Source organism: Carcharodon carcharias, chromosome 5 (assembly GCF_017639515.1).
Source record: "Carcharodon carcharias isolate sCarCar2 chromosome 5, sCarCar2.pri, whole genome shotgun sequence".
Lineage (NCBI taxonomy): Eukaryota > Metazoa > Chordata > Chondrichthyes > Lamniformes > Lamnidae > Carcharodon > Carcharodon carcharias.
The window spans coordinates 144762058-144787614 of NC_054471.1; positions in this window are offsets into that span (position 1 = coordinate 144762058).

The following is a 25557-nucleotide window of genomic DNA, read 5'->3' on the forward strand; positions in this document are numbered from 1 at the left end:
GCGTCGCCCTCAGAGTCATTCCAAGGATAGGTATAAGACGGCTCACAGCTCCACATGCTCCCTTGCAGAGCTGACCATAGGTCTTCTGAAGTTGTGCTTCAGGTGCTTGGACTACTCAGGTAGCTCCCTACACTACACTCCCAACAGAGTTTCTTGCATCATCACAGTGTGTTGTACCCTTCACAATCTGGCAACGCAAAGAGGTGAACTCCTGCCAGAGAATGAACTGGAGGAGGATGAGTGCTCATCGGAGGATGAAATCTGGATGCCCTGGAACCTCAGGAGCTGCTGAGGGTCTATAGGAATGCAATGATGCCATGGAGGAAACAAGATGAGAGAGACGTGCCTGTGACACTTTAATTGCTGACAGGCTCCTGGAAGAGTAACGTTAATTGAGGGAACATCTCTCCTAGCCCTGTAAGCTATTCCCTTTTATCTCAGGGGATGTCTGACCACTCCCAGCAAGAACTAATCAAGCATTCACACTTGCACATTCTGGCCTCACGAATTGCTGGGTCAAGGTCTTTGCATTGGTCTGCAGTGCCCTTGAATGCACTCGTTCTGGAAACTGAGAGTCCACTGAGGAAGAAGAGTGATGCGAGAGAAGACTTGAAGCTTTCTCTGCCATCTAATGATGCAAACACTGCTGTCACTGAGGTGAGGACGTGCTTAGGAATCCCCTCCTCCTGTGTATGTCTTGTTTTCTGCCACTACTACTGAGGAGACACAAATGCCGCTCGAATATCAATGCTGATGAGCTGCCCTCACTCAATGGTGTTCCTTGAGGAAGGGTTAGAAACGATTACATCACATGCTTCAAATAAAGATTTAAACACATGTCCTTGACATCACACAAAGGTATAGAGACTAGTTCAAGTGAGGTTGACACAGGAATGTGAATCTCACAGTGGGACACTATCACTGAGTGGAAGGATGGCTAAATCTTGAAATAAGAGGATTTAAAAGTACAAAACCACAACGCCTTCATTGACCAAAACATTCATAGAGCTATCAAATGTATTCACAAAAGTGCAATTTATTTACATGTATAGCACACCCATGCCTGAAAAGTGACATCAACATTTCTTAACTTTCCTAACTCTACCACTGCATCTGGGTGCAGCCCTAACATCCACAGCAGAGATGAAGGCAGTCTACTGACTGCTGCGTCCTGATGTCATAGTCATAGAGTCATAGAGATCTACAGTACAGAAAAAGGCCCTTTGGCCCATCGAGCCTGTGCCAGTCAAACAAGTACCTAACTATTCTAACCCATTTTCCAGCACTAGGCCCATAGTCTTGTATGCCATGGCAGCGCAAGTGCATATCCAAATACTTCTTCAATATTTTGAGAGTTTCTGCCTCTACCACCCTTTCAGGCAGAGTTCCAGATTCCCACCACCCTCTGGGTGAAAAAATTCTTCCTCACCTCCTGCCACTTACCTTAAGTTTATGCCCCTTGGTTATTGATTCCTCCACCATGGGGAAAAGTTCCTTCTTGTCTTCCCTATCTATGCCCCTCATAATATTATACACCTCAATCATGTCCCCCCTCAATTTCCTCTAGCTCCAAGGAAAATAACCCCAGTCTATCCAATCTCTCCTCATAACTAAAACTCCAGCACAGGCAACATCCTGGTAAATCTCCTCTGCACTCTCTCTAGTGCAATCACATCCTTCCTATAATGCGGATTCCCGAGCTACACACAATGTTCTAGCTGTTACCTAACCAGCGGTTTATACAGTTCCAGCATAACCTCCCCGCTCTTATGTTCTATGCCTTGGTTAATAAAGGTAAGTATCCCATATGCCTTCTTAACCACCTTATCTACCTGTCCCACTACCTTAAGAGACCGGTGGACATGCACACCAAGGTCCCTCTGATCCTTGGTACTTCCCAGGGTTCTGTCATTCATTGTATATTTCTGTGCCTTGTTTGTGCATCACCTCACACTTATCCAGCTTAAATTCCATTTGCCACTGATCAGCCCATTTGACCAGCCAGTCTATATCCTCCAGTCATCTAAAGTTATCTTCCTCACTATTTACCACCCTACCAATTTTCGTGTCATTCGCGAACTTACTGATCAACCCTCCTATGTTCAAGTCTAAATCATTTATATATACCACAAACCAAGGGAGCCAACATCGATCCCTGTGGAACCCCATTGGACACAGGCTGCCAGTCACAAAAACACTCATTGACCATCACCCTCTGCTTCCAGCCACTCAGCCAATTCTGGATCCAATTTGCCAAATTGCCTTGGATCCCATGGGCTCATCATCCTGGGCCAATGATGTCTGTGATGTCCTTGGCAGACGTCCTCTGGTGCCTTGAGGCATGGAGGGCCCCGGCAAGATAAGGACCACCTGCTCAGGTGCAGAAGCGCCCTCGGTAGCTTCAGAAGCTGGAGTGGATGGCGTCACCGGCTGAGCAGACAGTGAGTGGCTGCACATCCTTGGAGTGTCCAGAGAGGGGGCCACTGGGTGCCCTGTTGATGCTCATCCTCCTGAGGTTCCACCCTGTTTCCTTTAGGATATAGAGCACCTGGGGATAGATCAAGGTGCATCATCCTTATGTCATCTACATCTTGATGGTGCCCACCAGGGTGTGTGGCCATGAAGTGCAAGGCCGAGCGCAAATCCTGCTGGATCAAGGTCTCCAGGTTGGTCACCCATCTTCCCATGGTGACCTTGAGGCACTCGCATGTTGGAGCCACGACATCCAACGGAACAAGGACGGTCTCCTCCATTGTTTGATTTAGTCTGCTGAGTGACTGTTGAATCGCTACCCGATATCTGGGGACAGGTGGCTGGAGAGAGTGAAACGTATGTGTTCCACTGGCATTTAAATATGGCACCCGGACCTTTGATCCCTCCAGCTGACAGCAGGCGGACAAATCAGCTCCCGGCCCACCAGCTGATTCAGACCAATACTCACCTGTGCATAATTAATGAGCTTCCAAGCGCAGAATCAGGCGTGAGTTCCAGCCAGGGGGATAGCTGCTGCTGAAACCCCCCATCGCCACACACAGTCTCATTAATGGAAAATTCCGCCTGTTGTTTCTTCATGCAGCATATTTGGCATGCAACTCATCAATGATGTTGTGAGTCATTCACATCTCCTTTGTGTTTCGTCAGCATGCAATGATTTTTCAAAATTATATAAAGTATATAAAACAACAAAGAGCAAAATTATAAAGGTGTGGGAATTGTGTGATTTTTATTTGCAGTTTTGAATTGTAGATGGAGTAAAACATAGATTGTATTGATCTGATAATTCCATGCAGCTTGTTCTTCCTCTCTCTACTGCAATTGTCTCCTGCTCTTTGCTGTCATTTGAGACACTCCTTACGATGCTGCCTTCCTGTGTAGCCAGCTTAGCACTTAATTGATTCTTTGAGCTACTGCACTGTAAATCTGAAGTGAGCTTCGCAGATGGAGACACAGGTGTGCATGGCTTTTAGTCATCTGTTTCTGTCACCATGTTAATTATATTGGCCTCAGTTCTTCAAATCTACCATTACAGATCAATGGGCCATGCAGTTGGAATCACTCAGGAACCTCAGTGCTAGATTTCCAGCTCTTTTATTATAGTCCCTTGGACTGAAGATTTAAAGAAACATTTGTATCTGGCTGAGATCACAACAATGAATTTCACCTAAAAGAATTTAAAAAAGGAAATTTCTATCTCACTGTACTGGATTCAAACACAGGAAGGGTAATTTTAAACAGAAACAGAAAATGCTGGAAAAACTCAGCAGGTCTGACAGCATCTGTGGAGAGAGAAACAAGCTCCAATAACTCATTGGCACCAACATCCATCTGGGACCCTCCAGCCCTTCCCATCCCTCTGACCCCATCCCATCTTCTAATCCCAGCCCTTGCCATGTATTTACCATACCCTCTGACCCTCCCCTCTCTGATGCTGAATGTTCAGTGCTGAGCAAAGGACTCAGTTTCATACCCTTATGCCCTCACCTCAATGAAGTTTGGTCTCGGCACGATGCTGAACTCATCTTCTGCCACCTTTGTTTCCATGCTCATTTCTTTGGGCAGGAGTCCTCCCCCGTTCCACGGATCCTTTTACCCGCCTCCAATATTCTCCCTCCATTTGGACCCCTCCCTCTGACCTCTTACCTGCTTTCGACCTTTTCATTGAGAACTGTCGGCATGGCATCAGCCGTCTCAATTTCTCTGCTCCTCTCACCCACTCTAACCTGTCTACTTCTGAACTTGTTCTCTCAGGTCCAACCCAGACTTTGTTATCAAATCTGCTGACAAGGGTGGTGCTGATGTTTTCTGGCGCACTGTCCTCTACCTTGCAGAGGCTGAGCATCAACTTTCAGACACTTCTTCCTATACCCGCTCTGGACCATAACCCCAACACCAAACATTAAGTCATTGTTTCCGGGACTGTCACTGACCTCATCTCCTCTGGAGATCTTCCCTCCACAGCTTCAAACCTCATAGTCTCACAGCCATGGACGGCCCGCTTCTACCTTCTTCCTAAAATCCACACACAGCACTGTCCCAATAGACTGATCGTGTCAGCCTGTTCCTGCCCCATGGAACTCATTTCTTCCCATGTTGACTCCGTTCTCTCTCCCTTTGCCCAATCCCTTCGCACCTACGTCGGCGATTTCTCTGATACCCTACGTCATATCAAAAGTTTCAAGTTCCCTGGCCCTAACCGCCTCCTCTTCACCAAGGACGTCCAATCCCTCTACACATCCACCCTCACCAGGATGGTCTGAGGGCTCTCCGCTTCTTCCTTAAACAGAGGCCCAAATAATCTCCATCCACCACCACTCTCCTCCGTATGGCTGAACTTGTTCTTTCACTGAACAATTTCTCCTTAAGCTTGTCTCACTTCCTCCAAATAAAAGGTGTGGCTATGGGTATTACATGGGCCCCAGTTATGCCTGTCTCTTTATGGGGTATGTGGAACATTCCTTGTTCCAGTCCTACTCAGGCTCCTTCCCGCAACTCTTTCTTCAGTACATCAATGACTGTTTCAGTGCAACTTCATGTTCTCGTCTGGACCTGGAAATTTTTTTTATCAATTTTGCTTCTAATTTCCACCCCTCTATCACCTTCACATGATCCATCTCCGACACTTCCCTCCCCTTCCTTGACGTCTCTGTCTCCATTTCTGGTGATAGACTGTCTACCAATATTCATTATAAGTCCACCAACTCCCACAACCACCTCGATTGCAGCTCCTCACACCCTGCTTCCTGTAAAGACCCCATCCCATTCTCTCAGTTCCTTCGCCTCCGTCGCACCTGTTCTGATGATGCCACTTTCCAAAACGATGCTTCTGGCATGTCTTCCTTCTTCCTTAACAGAGGTTTCCCACCCACTGTGGTTGACAGGGCTCTCAACCATGTCAAACCCATCTCCCGCACCTCTGCCCTCACACAACCCTCTCCTTCCCAGAACCATGATAGGGTCTCCCTTGTCCTCACTTTTCTCCAAACCAGCCGTCGCGTTCAAAGGATCATCCTCCGCCATTTCCGCCAACTCCAGCATGATGCCACCACCAAACACATCTTCCCTTCACCACCCCCGTCAGCATTCCATAGGGACCATTCCCTCCGGGACACCCTGGTCTACTCCTCCATCACCCCAAACACGTCATCCCCTTCCCATGGCACCTTCCCATGCAACAGCAGAAGGTGCAACACCTGCCCCTTTATCTCCTCCCTCCTCACCGTCCAACAGCCCAAACATTCTTTTCAGGTGAAGCAGCACTTCACTTGAACCTCCTTCAAGTTGGTCTACTGCATTCACTGCTCCCAATGCTGTTTCCTCTACACTGGGGAGACCGAATGCAGACTGGGTGACCACTTTGCAGAACACCTTCAGTATGTCCGCAAACATGACCCAGGCCTCCCTGTCGCTTGCCATTTCAACACACCATCCTGCTCTTATGCCCACATGTCCATTCCTGGCCTGCTGCAATGTTCCAGTGAAGCCCAATGCAAACTGGAGGAACAGCGTCTCATCTTCCAATTCGGCACCTTACAACCCTCTGGACTTAACATTGAGTTCAACAACTTCAGATCATGAACTCTCTTCTTTATCTACATCCCTTTTTTTTATCCCTTTGCTCAATATTCATTTTTATTTTTTATCCACTTATTTTTATTCACTTTTATTTTCATTAATTCATTCCTTGTTTTATCCCCCCTTTTTTATCCCATTTTCGATCCCTTTTTTTCCCTCCACCACTACTCCCTCCCCCTCCACCCCCACAAGGGCCATCTGTTACTTGTTCATGTTGTTCTTTTTAGAGTAATTACTCTTGTTCTGCTATTATCATATTCTGCTTTCTTACCTTTGCCACTTTCAGCACCTTTTTTAGCCCTTATCACTACCATTAACACTCCCTTTATCATTTTTTTCCTGGCATCATTGTCAATCTCTCCTTTGCCCCCACCTATCGCTGGCCTTCACTCCAGCTCCACTTGCCCCACCGCCCCCCCACCTTAAACAGTAAATATTTCATCACATTTCTACTTCCCTGTAGCTCTTAAGAAGAGTCATATGGACTCAAAACATGAGTCCTGTTTCTTTCTCCACAGATTCTGTCAAACCTACTGAGTTTTTCCAGCATTTTCTGTTTTTGTTTCAGATTTCCAGCATTCACTGTATTTTGCTTTTATCTAAGGGTAATTTTTAACTTCATCCACCAAGTATGGGCTGATTCCCTAGTGCATTCGTTGGAGAGTAAAATCACATGAATTGTAAAATGGGTGGCAAAATGGCTCAGGTCAGTTTTTATTGTCAGGTTTTAAGTTGAAATGACTCCAAAAAATGACAGACCTCAAATTCCTGGGTGCATGTATCAGAGGCATCTTACACCTTCTAACTCCACCCTGCCATGTCCCAAAATGTCTGGCTGAGGCCAATATAAATAAATTGAGCGGGGTTTTCAGGTCCCACCAGTGGCGGGCATCATGGCAGACAAGACAGGAAAATTCGGAGTGCAGACAAAAGTCAGTTTCCCGCTGGCGTGAAAATGGATTGCAATTTTCCCCTTGTCGTTTCCATGGTGGGTTGGGTTACCCACCGCGTCTTGTCGGGAACCACATTTGCATGCCTTTGCATCTCATCAATGCTCATTAAAAACCCAGCTCGTTGGAATCCTGCCCCCTCTCTGAATCCAATGGTCATGCCGACAGATAATAAGACTGGCATGAATCACGACCAGATATAACTGGTCGCGCACCTGATGAACTGCACTTCACTCGCGGCTATGAGGTTTGTACGTGCAGCTCTTGCCTACCATTCACTGTGCTGTGCTCGCGGCTGCTGCAGTTCTACCAAGGCTGCTCAGGCAACACCAGCGGGAAGGGAAGGGAGGACTTCTGGAAGGGACAAGCTTAAGTCGGGGGAGTGGTTAGACAAGGCCAAGGCAAGGGAAGGAGGTGGAAGGCACATGCTTGACTTGGGGGCTGGGGTCAGACAAGACAGAGGCAAGGTAAGAGTCTGGAAAGCACATCTGGGGGTTGGTGGTGACACAAGATGGAGACACTTGATTGGAGATGGGCCGCAGGGGGTTGTTCTCTGTAGCCCAGGAGGGAAGGGGTGCACAGAGACATTGACTGGGGAGGAGGCGTATGGGGTAGGGAGGGTGATGGAAGAAGGGACATAAGGCAGAGACAGACCTGGGGCTTGCACACCACATAGTTGGTGCCAGAAAACAAAGACAGTGCTGGGGCTGTGCGCATCATATAGTCGGGGTGAGAGCCTTATAGCCACAAGGTTCCAGGGCAATGATGATGGATAGCTCATATCTGTCTCTTCATTGTGCCTCCATGCAGGCTCGACATTGACATCTTCTTTGTTATCCCCAGCATCTCAATGGTGGACATCAATCTCAGAATGTGTAGTCACAATCAAGGATGGCCTCATCCTTGGAAGGCTGGGCAGCCTCTGGAGCATGTAGACATTCTGTTTAGGATATGAACTACACCAGTACGCACTGTGAAGAAATTAGACATCGTGCAGCATCGTGTCAACATTTCACTGCCAATGGCAATCCACAAGAGGCAGGAGCAGTACTGTAAACCTCAGAGCAGTAATGGCAGTATGCTAGGAGCATTGTAAGGCATCTCAAGGGGGACAATCATCCATCACAGGTTCTTGCCTGAATATTTGAAATCTTATCTGAATCCGGAGTGTGTCATCTCTCCACAGGCCATCCTTTAAGCAAGAATAACGTTCTGGCCTCATTACAAACTGAGTGCCCAGCATGAGATTGTTCTGTAGGACTCTGATCTGTCACTCTCCATCATGGATGCAAGCCTGTGAGTCAGGTCACCATTCTGTGTGCAGAGAGAGCTTCAGCAGCACCATTCTCTAATCATTGACAAGCACTCATGGCCCAACCTTCGTCTGGAGCCTCCCAAGTGCATGTGCAGCATTGCCTTGGCATCTGAGTGGGAGATGCAGCCCCCTGATTCAGTGATGCTACCTGGGACAGCTTGGAGGCCCACCACAACATCCTCTAACCCCAGTCTGGCTGCAGGAAGCCCAGTGTTATCTCTAGCCATGCAGTGCAAAAAACAGATGAATGATCTCTTCTGTGCCACAAGCATAAGACAACCATCTCATCACTCTCAACTCAATCACTCACAAGCCCATCACACATTCACTGGCATCTCACATGTTGCCAGCTCAAGGGGCATCACCACTCACTCTCTCAAACACACCCTCACATCTCCATCTGGCCTCATCTTCTCTGGAAATTGCCTCCTCATCCTGTCCATGGCACCAGTCAACAAAAATGCACACCTGGCATTCTCATTTGGCCTGGCATGCACCTTGTACACATTATTTCCATCTGTCGTTATGCAGGACACAGTCGTGCACAATCAACGGGAGAGGTCCCAGACCGGGGAGTGGAATACCAGTCATCAAGTTCCTCACTGAATTCAAGAGTCATGTGTTGGAGCTGGCCAGAAAGGACGTAGACCAGCCATGTGGCGATGGTGAGGTTGGTGGCAAACACCCATGTGAATATCCCGCACCACATCATCTCTCTCTCAACGTTACTTTGAGTCCACTGTTCTGTGTTCAGCGCGGCTGCAAAGCACTAATAATCTCCATTTTCTCTCCTAGGCACATCTGACACATCGCCCTCAGGCAACTGTGACCCTAACCCTAGCACCAAGAGCACCTCAGATGAGGACCCTGAGGGCAGCACAAATGAAGACCCATCACAGCGCTCAGCCAGACCATCTGCCAGCGCAGTGACACACCCCTTGGTGGGACCTAGATGTAGAGTAGCCTTGGGATCATAATCTGGCAGTCCAGCAAACAACCTGTTCCACAACCAATGGAGACAGGGATATTCAAGGTTGCCAGTACTTGGAGGACTGCTGGAGGCAGGGAATCTGCTGAGTCTGAGTCAGACGATGATCCCCTGGACTTGGTCCTCAATCAGTTGGTGGAGCTACAAAGGCAATCATGGGAACATCAGGAAGGGATGTCTGGTGCACTCCTCAGATTGCAAGGGACGATGGAGGAGTCCGTTCACCTTCAGGCTGATGTGATAGCGCCAGCATGCCAACATATCAATGTCAACACTGGCAGGATATTAGCTGCCATGGAGATCTTGGTCCAGGACATTACTCTTGCACTGCTGTGTGGGCTGAACTCCATCGCTGATGCCATAGTTGGCCTCCAACAGTGTGAAAGCGAGAGGGGTGCGGGGCAGCTCAACCTCGTCCTAGCTTCCCCTTCTCCGCAAGGAGTCAGCCAGGGGCCATCAGGCACCCACAGGGAGGAGCACCAGCAGCTCGACACCCCGGGGCCATCCACCCAGGTAACCCCAGGAATCTCAGGCCGATCCAAATCCCCTCTTCCTGTGACACCTGCAGCTCCAGCTCCACAAGCTGAGGAGGGTGCTGCTGGCCCACAGCAGAACACCAAAAGCAGGCCGGGGCCCTTGAGGGATGTATGCCAAAACCATCACAGCCAAGGTGTGGCAGTCAGCAGGCTGCCCTCACCTCTACTGTGGATATCGGAGGAGCACCAAGACATTAGAAAGGTTAAGAAATATAATCTCTTGAATGATTGATCTAATGGAGTTAGTGTATTTGGTGACTGCTTTTGTGCCTTTGGAGATGACGTGTTTGGCCAGACACCTGGCAGCATGGGGCAGACAGTGCTCTGGATCTCCCTGGCCAAGATAATGTGGCGCTTGTTGTAGTGAATGAGGTGCAAAACGTCGGAGGCGATGTGCTCGAAAATGTTGACAACGAAGGAATTCATAACACTCATGGCATTGGACAAGATTCTGGTGGAAGAGTGGACCTGGGTCAGCACCCTGTACACGTAAGTGGAATTGCTCTGCTTGTCAGATTTTCTCCGCTTCTTAGGCGGCTTCTTGGTGACTTTAGTCAGTGCCTGTTTCAATGCCTTGCCGGGTGCACCGTCCTTCATCGCAGCCACCACCTCAGGCAATCCATTCAACTTGGACCAAAATATAGTTAAACAGCCTGGGCATGGGTGTTAATCATGTACATAATGTTCACTATTGTAAATTAACTCCCAAGAATGTCTCCCTGCCTATTGGTTCCTTGTTATGACGAGCCGTGTTTGTGTCACTCAGATGTGAAACATTGGTTCCTGCACAAGGTAAAAGCAGGTGTCTCAGTCCAGGGCCTCTTCCGTGTCCAACCTTCAGACCAAAGTGATGGTCCAGCTTCATACTCCCTGGACACATTACTGATGCCTGCACCTTGATTGTGCTGGTCATTGCTGCCAGAATGTTGTGGGCAGGTGTCACAGAGTTCCATCATTCTCTCTGTGTGCTCTCAGCACCTTTAAAGTGGGGCTTTAGATGCTTTTCAGCATCTGTGACCAGTGACACTGTGCTCCTTAATGGGTCAGGTGCTGGAGGTGGACAAAGGATCAGGTGCACTTAAAGTTTCATGGCTGCTTCTCTATGATATGGCCCTGATCACAGAGCGCAAGCGAGCTGCCCTCAGCCAGACAGGAGTCAGACGTTCACAGGGACAATGTGAAGATCTATGGAGTGTCTTCATTGCATGTCTTCATCATTCTCCTGGAATCTAGTGACTATTATGGCCTCCGCTGAATCTCTATGACATCGGCCTGAGCACCGAGGGTATGTGCACTACCATCAACCACACAGGAGTCAAATGTTCACAGATGCAAGATGAGGATGTCAGGACTGTCCTCACTACATCTTGTCAGCATCCTTGATTGAGATGTACAAAATTAGGAAAGGAATAGATAGAGTGGACAGGATAAAATTGTTTCCCTTGATGGAAAATTCTAGAACCAGGGGACATAGATTCAAGATAAGTGGCATGGGGTATAGGGGGGACATGAGGAAGAACCTTTTTTACATAGAGGGTAGTGGGTGTCTGGAATTCGCTGCCCAAGTTGGTGGTAGAGGCAGAAACTTTAAATTCTTTTAAAAAGTACCTGGATCTGCACCTTAAGTGCTGTAAGCTGCAGGGCTGTGGGCCAGGTGCAGGAAGGTGGGATTAGAAAGGGCACCTGGGTGTCCTCGGGCTGGCATGGACAAGATGGGCCAAATGGCCTCCTTCTGGATTGTAACTTTTCTATGGTTCTACGGTTCCACAAATCCTGTGGCTATGAGGGCCCCCCGAGCACGTCTGCCTTGTCTGGCCAGTGCAAGAGCCTCATTGATCGCATCCTCGCCTTCAAGGACCGCATCACCATCACCCCCTTTGACATCCTCCATATTGGATGAGACATGCAGCTCTTAAATCCTCTCCTCAGCTTGGTCCTTCCCCTTGCTGCAGCACCAAGTTGTGGAGCACACAGCAAACTACAGTGATATGTGATATCCTCTGGGGACTGTATTGCAGTCCTCCACTGGACCTGTTGAGGCACCAAAACATAATTCTCAAAAGGCCTATTGTTTTCTCCACCAAAGTCCAGGTCACAACATGAGCCTCATTATATCATCACCCTGCTGCAGTCTGAGGCCACCGCACGGACATCAACAGCCACATCCTCTGTGAATAGCCCTTGTCCCGGAGGAGCCAATCCTGCAGTCTCTCTGAACCCTGGAAGATGTCAGGGATCTGAGACCTGTTAAGGATGGAGGAGTCATGGATGCTTTCTGCAGATTGTGCGCAGACCTGTCGTATGCGTTTGTGGTGATCGCAGCCTACCTGAAAATTCAGCGAGTGGAAGCCTTTGTGGTTGATGTAGTTGACCGCTTGTTGTCACGGATATCTAAGTGACAGTCTGAGTGCAGTGGATGGCACCCTGCACCTGTGGAAAACCAGAAATCTGAGCATATCCCAGCACTCTTGCTCCTTGGCTTTCCTGATCCTGGACGAAATGCACAAGGCTCTGTGCCTTCGCAAAGGTGGTGTCCATGACTTCCTGGATACACTTATGCATGGAGGCTTGCAAGATCCTGCACAGGTCACCAGTGGAGCACTGGAAGGAGCCACTGGCATAAAAATTGAGTTCCACAGTCAGTTTCACAGCCCCTGGCAGTGGATGCCCTCCACGTCTCCGTGGGTCCAAATCCTGTAGCAGGTGGCATATGTGAGCGACCAGTTCCCTAGACAGGTGCACCTTCAGTGGCACTGGTTCTCAGCCATCTACAGAAATGACAGGCTTCCTCTACAGGCCCTTGGTCCAGTGAGGCATCTACAAGTGATGGCACTCTGTGGATCTTCAGCTGCATGCACAGCAGGCCCTGCCGCCCCTTCATCTTGAGGGAAGTTCTCCTCCCATTGTCGAGCCAGATGCCTCCACCGTGCTCTTCTTCTCCTCTGCTCTCTGTAAGCCATGAGGCATACCGTTAAATCACAAGGCTCTATGATCCTGATGGTCTCCTTCTGCAGGATCAAAGAGACGGGTGGGTTAGCATATGTGCCCTAAGAACTCCTCTTGGATAAGTCTGAAGGCCCTTCAAGCATGCAGGAGAGTGCTGGCCACCACTTGGATGGCCAGTGTGTAGTGCGCTCTTGGCTGTCCAAAACCCCACCCCACTCCACTTGACTAATTGGAGACAGCTTCAGCCATTGGACTGCATGCTGTGCTCTCAGCTCAGGCGCAGGCATTCTCCTAACCCACACTGCAAGGCTACACTGTTAGCTTGAACCATGAGGGATACCAGTCCAAACCTTAATAAACACACTGCAAGGGGCTCTGAGCACCTCCAGCAGTGACTTTGACATGGCCACTTTTCACAAGGGGATTCTACAACTTGCCCAGTCGGTCAATTGTTCTGCTGCTCCCTAAAACACATATTAGTTTGCAGTCTGCGCTCCAGAGGTGAAAAATTCTGGAGCATTTGGTGGCACTTTTATGCTTTGCTTGCAATCAACTTTTATGTTGATTGAGAGGGCAGAAAAGCTTCAGAGTCCTGACTCCAAGCATTTCAATGGAACTGCAGCTGAATGGTCTCAGCTGTGGAAGAACGTTCACTTTTGACAAGCTTTTCCAAGTGCGTGGCCGCTTCTATCATCGTCCCCCACACCCAACCCGGGCATGTGCTTGTGTAATTCCTTCAGTCTGTGCTGTCTTGCCACACTAGCCAAACCTCCAGATGCAAACCTGCATTTTCCCATTTAATATGCCCACATCAGGAGCCCAGACACACATCTCTGATATCGCATAGTCGTGGCCATCTAGCAGACACTTCAGGAGTCACCAAGTGCTAACTAGGTCCATAGCTCTGCATTATGCGGGTGGAGAATGGGAACTACTATAGGAGTGATGTCCAATTGTACACACAGTCATGACATCATGCTACAGGCTGCCATGAGTAGCTAAGATCCCTGACTATTACTTGAAATGTGACCCACACGCAAGCCTGACAGACATTACATGGGGGCCATTGAGAGATGCACCAAGTTAGATTGATTCCATTGTGGGTCGCCATTAATACCAATAAGATCCACATAGACCAGTCTTCACTGCAGGAGCATCAGGAGAATAAACCAAAGTGCAAAATCTATACTCATGAGGCCACCTGACATGATCCTCTTACACAAGTCTAAAATATGCATTGTCCAACCACCATGCCAATAGAACATCAGGCTTTGCTTATGTTGCTGCTGTGGACAGAAAGGTAACTCATGGTACTGAGATTGTGTGAGGTACCATAGACCTGAGGGACATAATAAGTGAGGAGGGGGAGCACCTATTAAGCGTACGACCTCGGAGTATTGCATCAGACAGAAGGGCCATAGATGAGAGTTTCAGATAAGCAAAATGTATTACAGAAGTGTACAGTATATACAGTGAGAAAGCACCCCATCACCACTTTGCTCTCATTTCATAATTTTTCATATCCTATCGCTATGTCTAGGTGCTTCTCCATATCTACAGAGGAGGTAGCCTGCCGACTGTGACTGCTATCACCTGTTTTCTGTGATGACCTTGGAGGGCATCCTCTGGAGGGCCCCAGCCTGCTTTGGGTCCCCTGCTGTGAGGCAGGTGCACCCTCCTCAGTCTGAGCAGCTGGAGGCACTGACCATCCTGGCAACCTGCACCCAAGCCTTGGCCCCCAGCACAGGGCTAAAGTATCTCCTGCTGGTAATCTGGAGAATTATTGTTAGTGCCTTGCCACAAAACTTAGGTGCACAGTGCTTGCCTTTCCTCAGGGTCAACATGCGCCACAACAAGTCCTGAGCTGCAGAGAGTGAATGTGCACATGAGTGCCGTTTTAACATGGCACCCAGAAATATGAGCCAATGAGGTAACAGTGGGGCAGACGAATCCCAGCCTGCCCCACCATGAGATACAAAGTGCTGTTCGTTCATACTGAGGTGAAAAGCAGACGATCTGGCACGTAAACCTGCCACGCCAGCCACCAGGATCTGCACTGCCTTTCCTGCTTGCCACCACACTTAGTCCCCAGAGTGGAAAGCCCATTGTGTGAGCACCCACATTCTTGCTGGCACAATATCTGTCTGCTTGGAGGATCAGAGAAGGATTTCATTGTGACATTTAGAAACACTTCCACAGTGTTAGTGGGTCCATATAAATCTAAAAAAAATCTTTGTTCCTCCTGCTGGTTTAAACTTGTAAATCAGCCTTTGATGTTTGAAACTATCCCCCATAGCCTTAACTATAGATGTAGATACAGAGTATTTTTCCCCTCATTTACAGGTGATTATCAAGCACCTATTTGCAAATGCACTGTGGATTTACCTATGCCACATGGACTGCAGTGGTTCAAGAATGCGGCTCAACACCATTTTCTTAAGGGCAATTAGGGATGGGCAACAAATGCTGCCCTAGCCAGTGAAGCCCAGATTCCATAAAGGTAAAAAGATCCCAAAAAATGACTCCATATCTGATGAGGCTAAAAAGAAGAGGAACCCTGGCAAATCCAGATTTCAGTTTAAGTTCCACTCATGCCCATTACCAAAGTCATTGGTGCTCAGAACCATTCCCTCCGGCGCTAGGATTTTCAGTGTTTAGTGTCTAACGTCAGGTTATATCAATATGTACTTTTCATGAGGTTGTTTGAGCAAAGTAAGTGTTGTGTCAACTGGGCTTCTATAGTTGCTATTTTATTTCATTTTACTCCCAATTTTCTTCTTACACAATTCACTTACACACCTTAGCTCTCTTAGTCCATAGTAATAAGATAATAGGTTCTGATCTCACTAGCTTCAGTTCCCTGCCCTTACATATCAATAATTCCCTCAAATCCTCCATCTCTAGCCAGTCTGGTTGAGAATTGGGTAGAACTTGAGTTCAATCATTTTCGAGCACATCATGTCATTTCATACAACATCATTAAACACAGTTTCATTGGCATTCACTGCTTAGCTTTCATTGATGGCACTAGATTGCTACTGTGGGCAACCTCAAGCAGCACTGGCCCTTATGGGTCCAACTACAGTCTACAGCATCTTGGCGTGAGTTGAGACAATCCAGTTCAGCTGATCTCGTGGCATTAACCAGGGCACCATCCACTCTGGAGCAGAGCTGGCAGCAACATTTTCAATTAGTTCCTGCATTATTAAGCTCTAGATGTTTAATAATGGTATATGATCTCTTCTAATTAAGCTGCCAGTTTGAAGTGTTTACTTTCAATCATTCTACAATTTTCATTATATAAAATTTAAGCATATTGTAAGCTTAATAAAATAACAAGGACATTATATAGTCACTGTCATGAACGTGTAGTTGTGATGTTACAGATTTTTGAAAAAAAAAGCTAATCTTGCTTTTAAATGGACACAAGGAGCCTTAAAACTGCTGCTAAAAGTCACCTGATCTTTTTCACCTGTAATTTGGTCTAGTTCTGGAAGGCTCCAAGTGGATTGCAGGTATATTTGTGAAGACATTTGAAATGCAATTTGCATTTCTACAATGTTAAACAGAGACACATTGTGGCTTCCCTGGAGATGTGAATAGCCTTTTCTTATCTCCTCAAACCTGGGAGAATGGGAATCATTCAAGTTAAAAGCTGAGACAGTTAAAATGTTAATTACCTTAGCTAAAAAGATAGTGGATGGGACTATTCCCCCCAAGACTGGGACTAACCCAATACCTAATATGCAAGCATGATTCAACAGCTTGAAGTAGCAGCCATTTTAAGTTTTGGATTAGGTAAAGTCTGGCTGAGGAAAGCCATTTTGTGTACAGAAGCCTAGGAAAAACTCTGAGAAACAACTTCAGAGAGGGTTCTTGGCCAAGGGAGGACAAAGGTGTATGACGAAATCAAGTGCTGTTTTGCAAAAATAGTCCAGGCAATCTGCAAGTTCTGTAACTGCAGAATTATTGAGGAATAGGAAATCTCTCTCTCTCCCAAAAACCACCTGACTTGCTGAATCCACCTAAAAAGGCAACCCTCTGAATAGTGAACTGCAGGAGCCATCACAGCTGCTAGACTGAACCTCAAGTTTCAACCCCTTCACTTTGGAAAGAGTAACAGGCCTGCAACAATATCCCATAGAGACTGATTTGAAATCTCATCTTTAAGTATCTTTTTATCTTTATCAGTTTTTAATCTTTTATCTGAATTCTGGTCAATAACTTTATCACTTTTACCTAAACAACTTTCAACAGCAGCTTTGTAATAGCTAACCTTTATGTTGTTTAAGATTAAAGCTTGCCTGCTCGGTTATTTTTATATTGAACCACTCATAGATTAAAAAGGGGGCTATAGACACATACACACAAATTCTTAGCTCATGGATCACTTTAAGGAAACATCGTATATGTGTTCGTGACAGTCACAAACAGAGCTGGCACAATAATGAATCAAAATTGTGGTAAGGATGATTGCTACTGTAAAAACACTATTGAACTACATGATGATTTTCTAGGATCTAGCCTAAAACTAAATACAGATGAAATACTGACTATTTTTGCTGCTGCCCTTGAACTTTATAAGTGCAAATTTCACTGGAGATGGTGCTATAGGAGCTGAAGACCCTCCTTGATGGCTCGCTGTGCCTCCTGGTGTAGCCTGTGTGGCATCCCATGCTGGGAAGGGTGCTCCATGTGCACTGGATGCATTTGAACTTGTGCTGTCACAATGTCACTCAACCCTACCGGTGATTTGATGCTGTGCTCCAGACACATTCCAAATATTCACTTCTCACTCGCAAAACCACATGAGGAGCCCAGAATTAGCATTATTTAATGAAATATGCATTCACTGACCTGGACCATCCATTTGAGGTCTTTGGACTTCTTGTGGCATTGCAGCCGGCCCCAAGGGCCAGATGCCGGAAATTGAGTTCCCTGCTGCCAATCTCCTGAGGTGGTCCTTGGGGCCTCCTGACCTGCCATTCCAGTAGAATCATGGCATGTCTCCTCCTGTCCACTTTCATGACTAAGCCCTCCCAGTGCCACATCTATGAAACTGGGCGTCATCTCTCTTTCCTGGTGTTCTATTTCCCTTCTTCAAAATAGCAATAGTAATAACATTCAACAGCAGCCTCCTCTAATTCAGTGTAGTTTCCCATTAAGAGGGGAAGGCGACCAATAGACAGATCAGACTGTGTGCATCACCTACACTCTGAGAATGCTACTCAACTGCCTGCTGAATGCAAGGCAAGCAGCAATGCAGGCCCTGGTCAGATTGAAACAGCAATCAGGTAAATGATTTGTAAGTTGTCCACCTACATGGCAACTGGTGTGGGCAGATTAGGAATCATGACCCCTGCATCCAAAAAACAGTGTGGACCAATTTCTAGCCCTGTACTTTTACTTTTGCCCATGGTTTGATTGATATCATCAAGCAATTCCCATCTGACTAACAGATGAACAGACAAATGTGGATGTTGATATGATCCTGAACATGAAAACTTTCTGGTCCTGATTCTACTGAGGTCAGGGTGGGGTCACCTGTTTACCATATTTTTCAGCAGTTGCCCATGCCACCAGAGGTAACACAACAAGGGCAGAGCAAGCTGAGCACAGGGTTGTGGCTGGCAGCCATCTCCAAAAGTGAAGCTGTTAATGGAGCTGTCTTTACCTCATGGCAAGGTAAGGCTATTCCCTTGTATTAATTGGTAGCTAAAACCTAAACTGACTGAAATTTCAAATCATCAAAGAGACATATTTTGCCTGATCAGCTATAGACTGGGTCCTAAAATAAAGAGGCATTTTTCCCAGGAGTTTCCAACCTTGCAAAGTTATCTAGGATAGAACATACATAGAGGTATATTATAGCAGAAAAAAACTATTGTTAAATTTCCCAGTATCAGCTCTTAGAATTCTAACTTAGAATTCTAGGATATTGTTATTATTTGTTAGCATGCGAGGATATAGATATGAGACTACAGCTCTTCATACTTGTTTCATAAATGTTTATTGTTAAGAACAATTATAGATTACAGTTTATAAATGAGGATTATATGATAGCAGAGATGGTATTTAAACCTATGACATACCAATAACGGCTAAGATAACATACAAAACTTGAATCCATCGTAATAAACAGCTTTGGATACACAAACAAATATTAATTAAATATAATTATACTTATAATCTGGTGTAATTTCTTAAGGTTTTGAAGTGTATTTGTCACAAAAGATAAGGAATTCTGGAAAAGTTCAGAAGTCAATCAATGTCCAAAGATGGCCGTCTAACTGCCCCCTAACTATGGCATGTATTTTAAAAGGAAATTGCAATTGAGGTCACACAGACTGCTTTTGCCTACTGTTCTCAAGAAAAAAACAAAGCCTTATCAATTTAAGAACCTTGAGGATTATACTTTCCGTCTGGAAACCCAGCTGTAAAGGCATGTTTCCAACAGCAAGGTAACTCAAGGACTTGTAATTTGTTTCTACACTTGGCCTCCTGGCAATGATTCAAATACTGCAGCCATGTTGTTAACTTTTGTATGTTAAGCTATATTCATTTATCGTTTGCCAATTAATTCCAATTAACATCTTAAGTTGCCCATCAAATGTGTTAATTCTGTTTCAAAGCATCTCCAATGAATATGCACTATATATAATAGAGCCAATTTATAACATTGATCACCATCATTTCCGGGGCCTTGCTGTGTTAGAGATCATAGTAACTTTTGTCCCAAAAAGAATCTGGGGGTCAGGTTCTTTTCAGCATCTAGGTCACTGAGTAAATGAGTTGGGAGTCACAGGATTTCCAGCAGACGAGAGCCCTTCTGGGACCCTGCTCCCTGTAATATCATGTGTCAGGCTTGGATTGGACAGAGGCTCAGCCACCTCAAGCTCCAATGGAAAACTGCACTGAATGTTCTGTTGGCCCTGTCTGATTTTCTGCCCCTTTCAACTATTTGTGCCTGATATACCCCTCCCCCATTTAATGTTGAATCACAAGAGAATTCAGAGATGATATCTGTGACCATAGCATTCTCATTGCATTAATAACCTCCAGACTTATGAGAAAACTGGCATATATGCAGAAGAAGATAGTGTCCAGAAGAAGTCACTAGCACCACTCATATGTGTCCCTTTCAAATGCAAGTACAAATCAACACTTTTTAATTTGGGCACCTACGATGTAAAATTACCACAGAATAGCAATATAATCGACTATGTTCCTTTGATGTACTGTATAGGACCTATTAGACTGTATAATTTAACAAAATGGCCATTTATACATCAAGAATAATTTTATAAGCATTCTCTTTCAACTGAGTTCCCCGTTGCTTGATAATTATAGTTGGCATTTGCTTTTCAACAGATACATTGACTAGATTTCCATTTATGAAATCTAACATTTTCGCATAGCTTTCCTAATTTAACCCGAAGTCAGAATTTATGAGGAAATATTTCATAGCCATCTTCATAACCTTTGTTCCATTGCCTTACATACTCATCTCTTGTCCTGATGAGCAGCATGAATAATAAATAACTAATACATGCTTCAAAAAAAAGCTTTTATTTGTTGCCCAGTATTTGTTACAATGGTTCATTTTAAACTGTGTGTGAAGGGCTAAAATGATTAGTCTCATGGATGTTTAGCTAATTTATACACTTGATTGTGCCTTGTGCCTTAACTAGTTCTCTATTAACTATTCTAACAATAAAATTTTTGGACATTAATTATCCTTTACTAATCTTTAAAAGTGACAGTTAAGTCCCTGAATTTAAATTTCTATTTCTACACCTTCGTCTCTGGCTGAGCACCAGTAGGAACTCTCACAGCCTCCACAAAGCATTTAGCTCAATATTCAGAAATAACTGCACATCTGACAGCTGACCAGCTCATAAATGGCAATTTTATTGCAGCAAAAATTACTATTAAGTGAAAAAATGCAATTTATATTTGATTATGGTACTCCTAAAAGACTGCAAATAATATAATCTATCATCAAGCTGAGAGAAATATTATTCTTTTTCTCCTTACGTTATGTTTCATGATTAATGTCTATTTCCAAACTTTTGTTTATCTAATCTGTGCTTCCTCTTGCCTCTTTTCTCTTTCAAAAATTAAAATAAATACAAAGAGGTTGGAAATATGATCTACTTCAGGAACTTAAATTAATGTCAACAGCCTCCCTGACATGATTTATTTTCATTTTCCTTTTAATTTTCAGTATTACATTTCAGAATATTATTTTTCTCTTTGTATTGAAAGAGAGAATGTCCAAGCCTATGATAAAGTATATCCTTAAAATTTTATGAAGATACAACTCGGAGGTAATGATAGAATGCTCTGCACTGAGTCCCTGCAAGAAAAATGGGACCATTTGCAGCTCAGGAACCTGATTTATCAATTGGTGGGCTTTGCTGAGCCTTTTCCTTGTACCATGGAATTAGCATCCTGCCTTCGGGTTTCCCGACCGGTCAGGGAAACCAAGCAGGATACGCATCTAGATAAAAACAAAAAACTGCGGATGCTGGAAATCCAAAACAAAAACGGAATTACCTGGAAAAACTCAGCAGGTCTGGCAGCATCGGCGGAGAAGAAAAGAGTTGACATTTCGAGTCCTCATAACCCTTCAACAGAACTGAGTGAATCTAAGGAGAGGGGAGAAATATAAGCTGGTTTAAGGTGGGGGTGGGAGGTTGGATGGGGGTAGAGAAGTGGGGGGGGGGTGGTGTGGTTGTAGGGACAAGCAAGCAGTGATAGGAGCAGATAATCAAAAGATGTCACAGACAAAAGAACAAAAGAACACAGAGGCGTTGAAGATGGTGATATTATCTAAACGAATGTGCTAATTAAGAATGGATGGTAGGGCACTCAAGGTATAGCTCTAGTGGGGATGGAGTGGAAAGGCTAGTAGGGCATAAAAGATTTAAAAATAATGGAAATAGGTGGGAAAAGAAAAATCTATATAAATTATTGGAAAAAACAAAAGGAAGGGGGAAGAAACAGAAAGGGGGTGGGGATGGATGAGGGAGTTCAGGACCTAAAGTTGTTGAATTCAATATTCAGTGTGGAAGGCTATAAAGTGCCTAGTCGGAAGATGAGGTGCTGTTCCTCCAGTTTGCGTTGGGCTTCACTGGAACAATGCAGTAAGCCAAGGACAGACATGTGGGCAAGAGAGCAGGGTGGAGTGTTAAAATGGCAAGCGACAGGGAGGTTTGGGTCATTCTTGCGGACAGACCACAGGTGTTCTGCAAAGCGGTCGCCTAGTTTACGTTTGGTCTCTCCAATGTAGAGGAGACCGCATTGGGAGCAATGAATGCAGTAGACTAATGCAGGTGAAATGCTGCTTCACTTGAAAAGTGTGTTTGGGCCCTTGGACGGTGGGGAGGGAGGAAGTGAAGGGGCAGGTGTTGCATCTTTTGCGTGGGCATGGGGAGGTGCCATAGGTGGGGGTTGAGGAGTAGGGGGTGATGGAGGAGTGGACCAGGGTGTCACGGAGGGAATGATTCCTATGGAATGCCGCCGGGGGGGGTGGTGAAGGGAAGATGTGTTTGGTGGTGGCATCATGCTGGAGTTGGCGGAAATGGCGGAGGATGATCCTTTGAATGCGGAGGCTGGTGGGGTGATAAGTGAGGACAAGGGGGATCCTATCATGTTTCTGGGAGGGAGGAGAAGGCATGAGGGCGGATGCGCGGGAGATGGGCCGAACATGGTTGAGAGCCCTGTCAACGACGGGTGGAAAACCTTGGTTAAGGAAGAAGGAGGACATGTCAGAGGACCTGTTTTTTAAGGTAGCATAATCAGAACAGATGCGATGGAGGCGAAGGAACTGAGAGAATGGGATGGAGTCCTTACAGGAAGCGGAGTGTGAGGAGCTGTAGTCGAGGTAGCTGTGGGAGTCGGTAAGCTTGTAATGGATATTGGTGGACAGTCTATCACCAAAGATTGAGACAGAGAGGTCATGGAAGGGAAGGGAAGTGTCAGAGAAGGACCATGTGAAAATGATGGAGGGGTGTAGATTGAAAGCAAAATTAATAAATTTTTATAAATCTATATAAATTATTGGAAAAAACAAAAGGAAGGGGGAAGAAACAGAAAGGGGGTGGGGATGGAGGAGGGAGTTCAAGATCTAAAGTTGTTGAATTCAATATTCAGTCCGGAAGGCTATAAAGTGCCTAGTCGGAAGATGAGGTGCTGTTCCTCCAGTTTACGTTGGGCGGAGAAGAAAAGTGTTGACGTTTCGAGTCCTCATGACCCTTCAGCAGAACTGAGTAGGTTCTGTTGAAGGATCATGAGGACTTGAAACGTCAACTTTTTTCCAATAATTTATATAGATTTTTCTTTTCCCACCTATTTCCATTATTTTTAAATCTTTTATGCTCTGCTAGCCTTTCCACCCCACCCCCACTAGAGCTGTACCTTGAGTGCCCTACCACCCATTCTTAATTAGCACATTCATGACTCCGTGTTCTTTTGTTCTTTTGTCTGTGACATCTTCTGATTATCTGCTCCTATCACTGCTTGCTTGTCCCTACAACCACGCCACCCTCTCTCCCCCCACCCAACTCTCCCCCCCCTCCCTCCCCCCACCACCTTAAACCAGCTTATATTTCACCCCTCTCCTTAGATTCACTCAGTTCTGTTGAAGGGTCATGAGGACTCGAAACGTCAACTCTTTTCTTCTCCACCAATGCTGCCAGACCTGCTGAGTTTTTCCAGGTAATTCCGTTTTTGTTTAGGATGACGCATCTACTCTGTCAGAGGAAGGCGTTCTATTAAAAGGACAAAGGCATGGGTTACATGAGCTCAATGTGGATTTTTGAGGCTGCAGCAACTGCAGGAATGGAGAGGAATGGGAAATTTTTTGCCAGGGTCACATTCCTTCCTGGATGACCTGCTGCAGGATCTCCATTTGTAGGCACCTTATTGGATGGAAGAAAGAGAGCAATATCTCCAACCAAGCAGGTGTGCATGGGGGTGATGGAGAAAGTCAGCTGCAGGTGTGAGCTCCCCCACACCTGGCGACAGTGTACCAAGAGGATACAGGACCTCAAAAGTGCTTGAAAGGTGAGTGGTGTTAACTCTTTGAGGTGCCAAGACCCACACTCTGACGTTATCAACATTCTCCTACGCAACACTCCTCAGAAAAACACACTTTGCAGCTCCATGTATTCTTCTCTCTCCAGCTAAATCACTTACCCATCTGAAGAGCAAACACATCCATCCTCAGCCTATTGCCTTCATGCACCCATGCTCTACACCCATCCTCATCCACAAATGATGTCCTTCCCTCCTCTGTACACAAGCCATTGTGAAACATATAATTCTCTTGCGGGAGAAGAGACCACAAGACATGGCATGAGGCAGAGGCCAGGCATTTAGGGTCGCGGATCATCCTCCATTTGCAGGCACCTTATTGGCTACTGAAAATGCATGGCTCCACTGGGAAGAGGGCCCTGTTCTAGGAGGCTGCAGGTGTCAGCATTCACCTGCCACGAGAAGCTGAGCCTTCTGATACAATGGTGCTCAGACCTATCCAGAGAGCTGATCCTCTGCTTGGTCTTGCATCTAATCTCAATGTCCAGAGGTCTCAATGACCTCTGTCCTTTAGAGAGGTATGCAGCTGAGAATGCAGTTGGTACTGCTGCAGTTATGCTGCCGCTACTGCTGGAGCAGTTTCTGGTAGTGTAGCTTCTGTTCTTGCCCCACAGGAGAGTTTGAAGGTGGAGCTGCAAATGCTGCTCCCATGTCATGGCAAAGGCTGCCAGCAGGAAAGTACAGCTGCAGGTGAGTGATGTGCTGGACATTTGAAGTGCTTTCCAAGAAGCTGGCAAACACCAATCAAACAGTGAAAACACCCTCTGACAGATGAAGTGCTTTCAACCGCAGCCTCTCACCTGACCATGGCTGCAGCTCTTCCAAGTAACCGATCAAAGCCTTTCCAGCCTGTCAGTTACACCGAGGAAGATTTTCTTGCTGTGCACTCGCCTTGGTGACCCTGTAAAGTTGCTGACAGGGTCAGAAAAATTATGCTGTGACTGGGAAGTTAAGAATCCATAGTTAAAGGAGCTTTTATTTGCCTTTCGAATTGCCATAATTGCTTTCCCATCGTATCCAGTGGGTTTCCCCAGTGGCCTCAGAACCCGTACTGGAGAAACCCAGGAGAGGGCAGGACGATGTAAGCATCCTGACCAATGTGAATTCCAGGAGATTTGACTCCTTGCACAGATACAAACCGGCCCTTTCCTCCGCTGGGAAAATTCCCCCCAATGGTTCCTAGCTGGAGATACATGTTGATTTTCATCTTCATCCTCTGGGTATTAAGCATCACTGGATTAACTGCACAAATGAAATTCTTACAAGAATAATTGATGGCTCTTCAGAGAACATGTCAAGTTATCCTTACAAGAATTTAAGTGGAAGATAAATCAGTTTCTGATACCAGAGTACAGTCTTTCCTCCACCGATGTGATCATTTTCTTTGCACTAATTAGTGATAATTAATACCCAAATGATAAAGACAAAAATCTTTTGTTTTCCAGGAGCCTTTTATCAGGTCACTATAGCAAATATCGTATAATATCTTTCCTAAGTTATTGACTTCCATACTCATTTTTTATGCAATGAGCAGCAGGCACAATAATTAATTAATATACATAGTGTAAACTTTCAGTTTATACTGACTGCCCATCAGTCTAAGTTGCTCATTCTAAATGTTTGGTGAATGCCTGTAATGAGCAGTTCCAT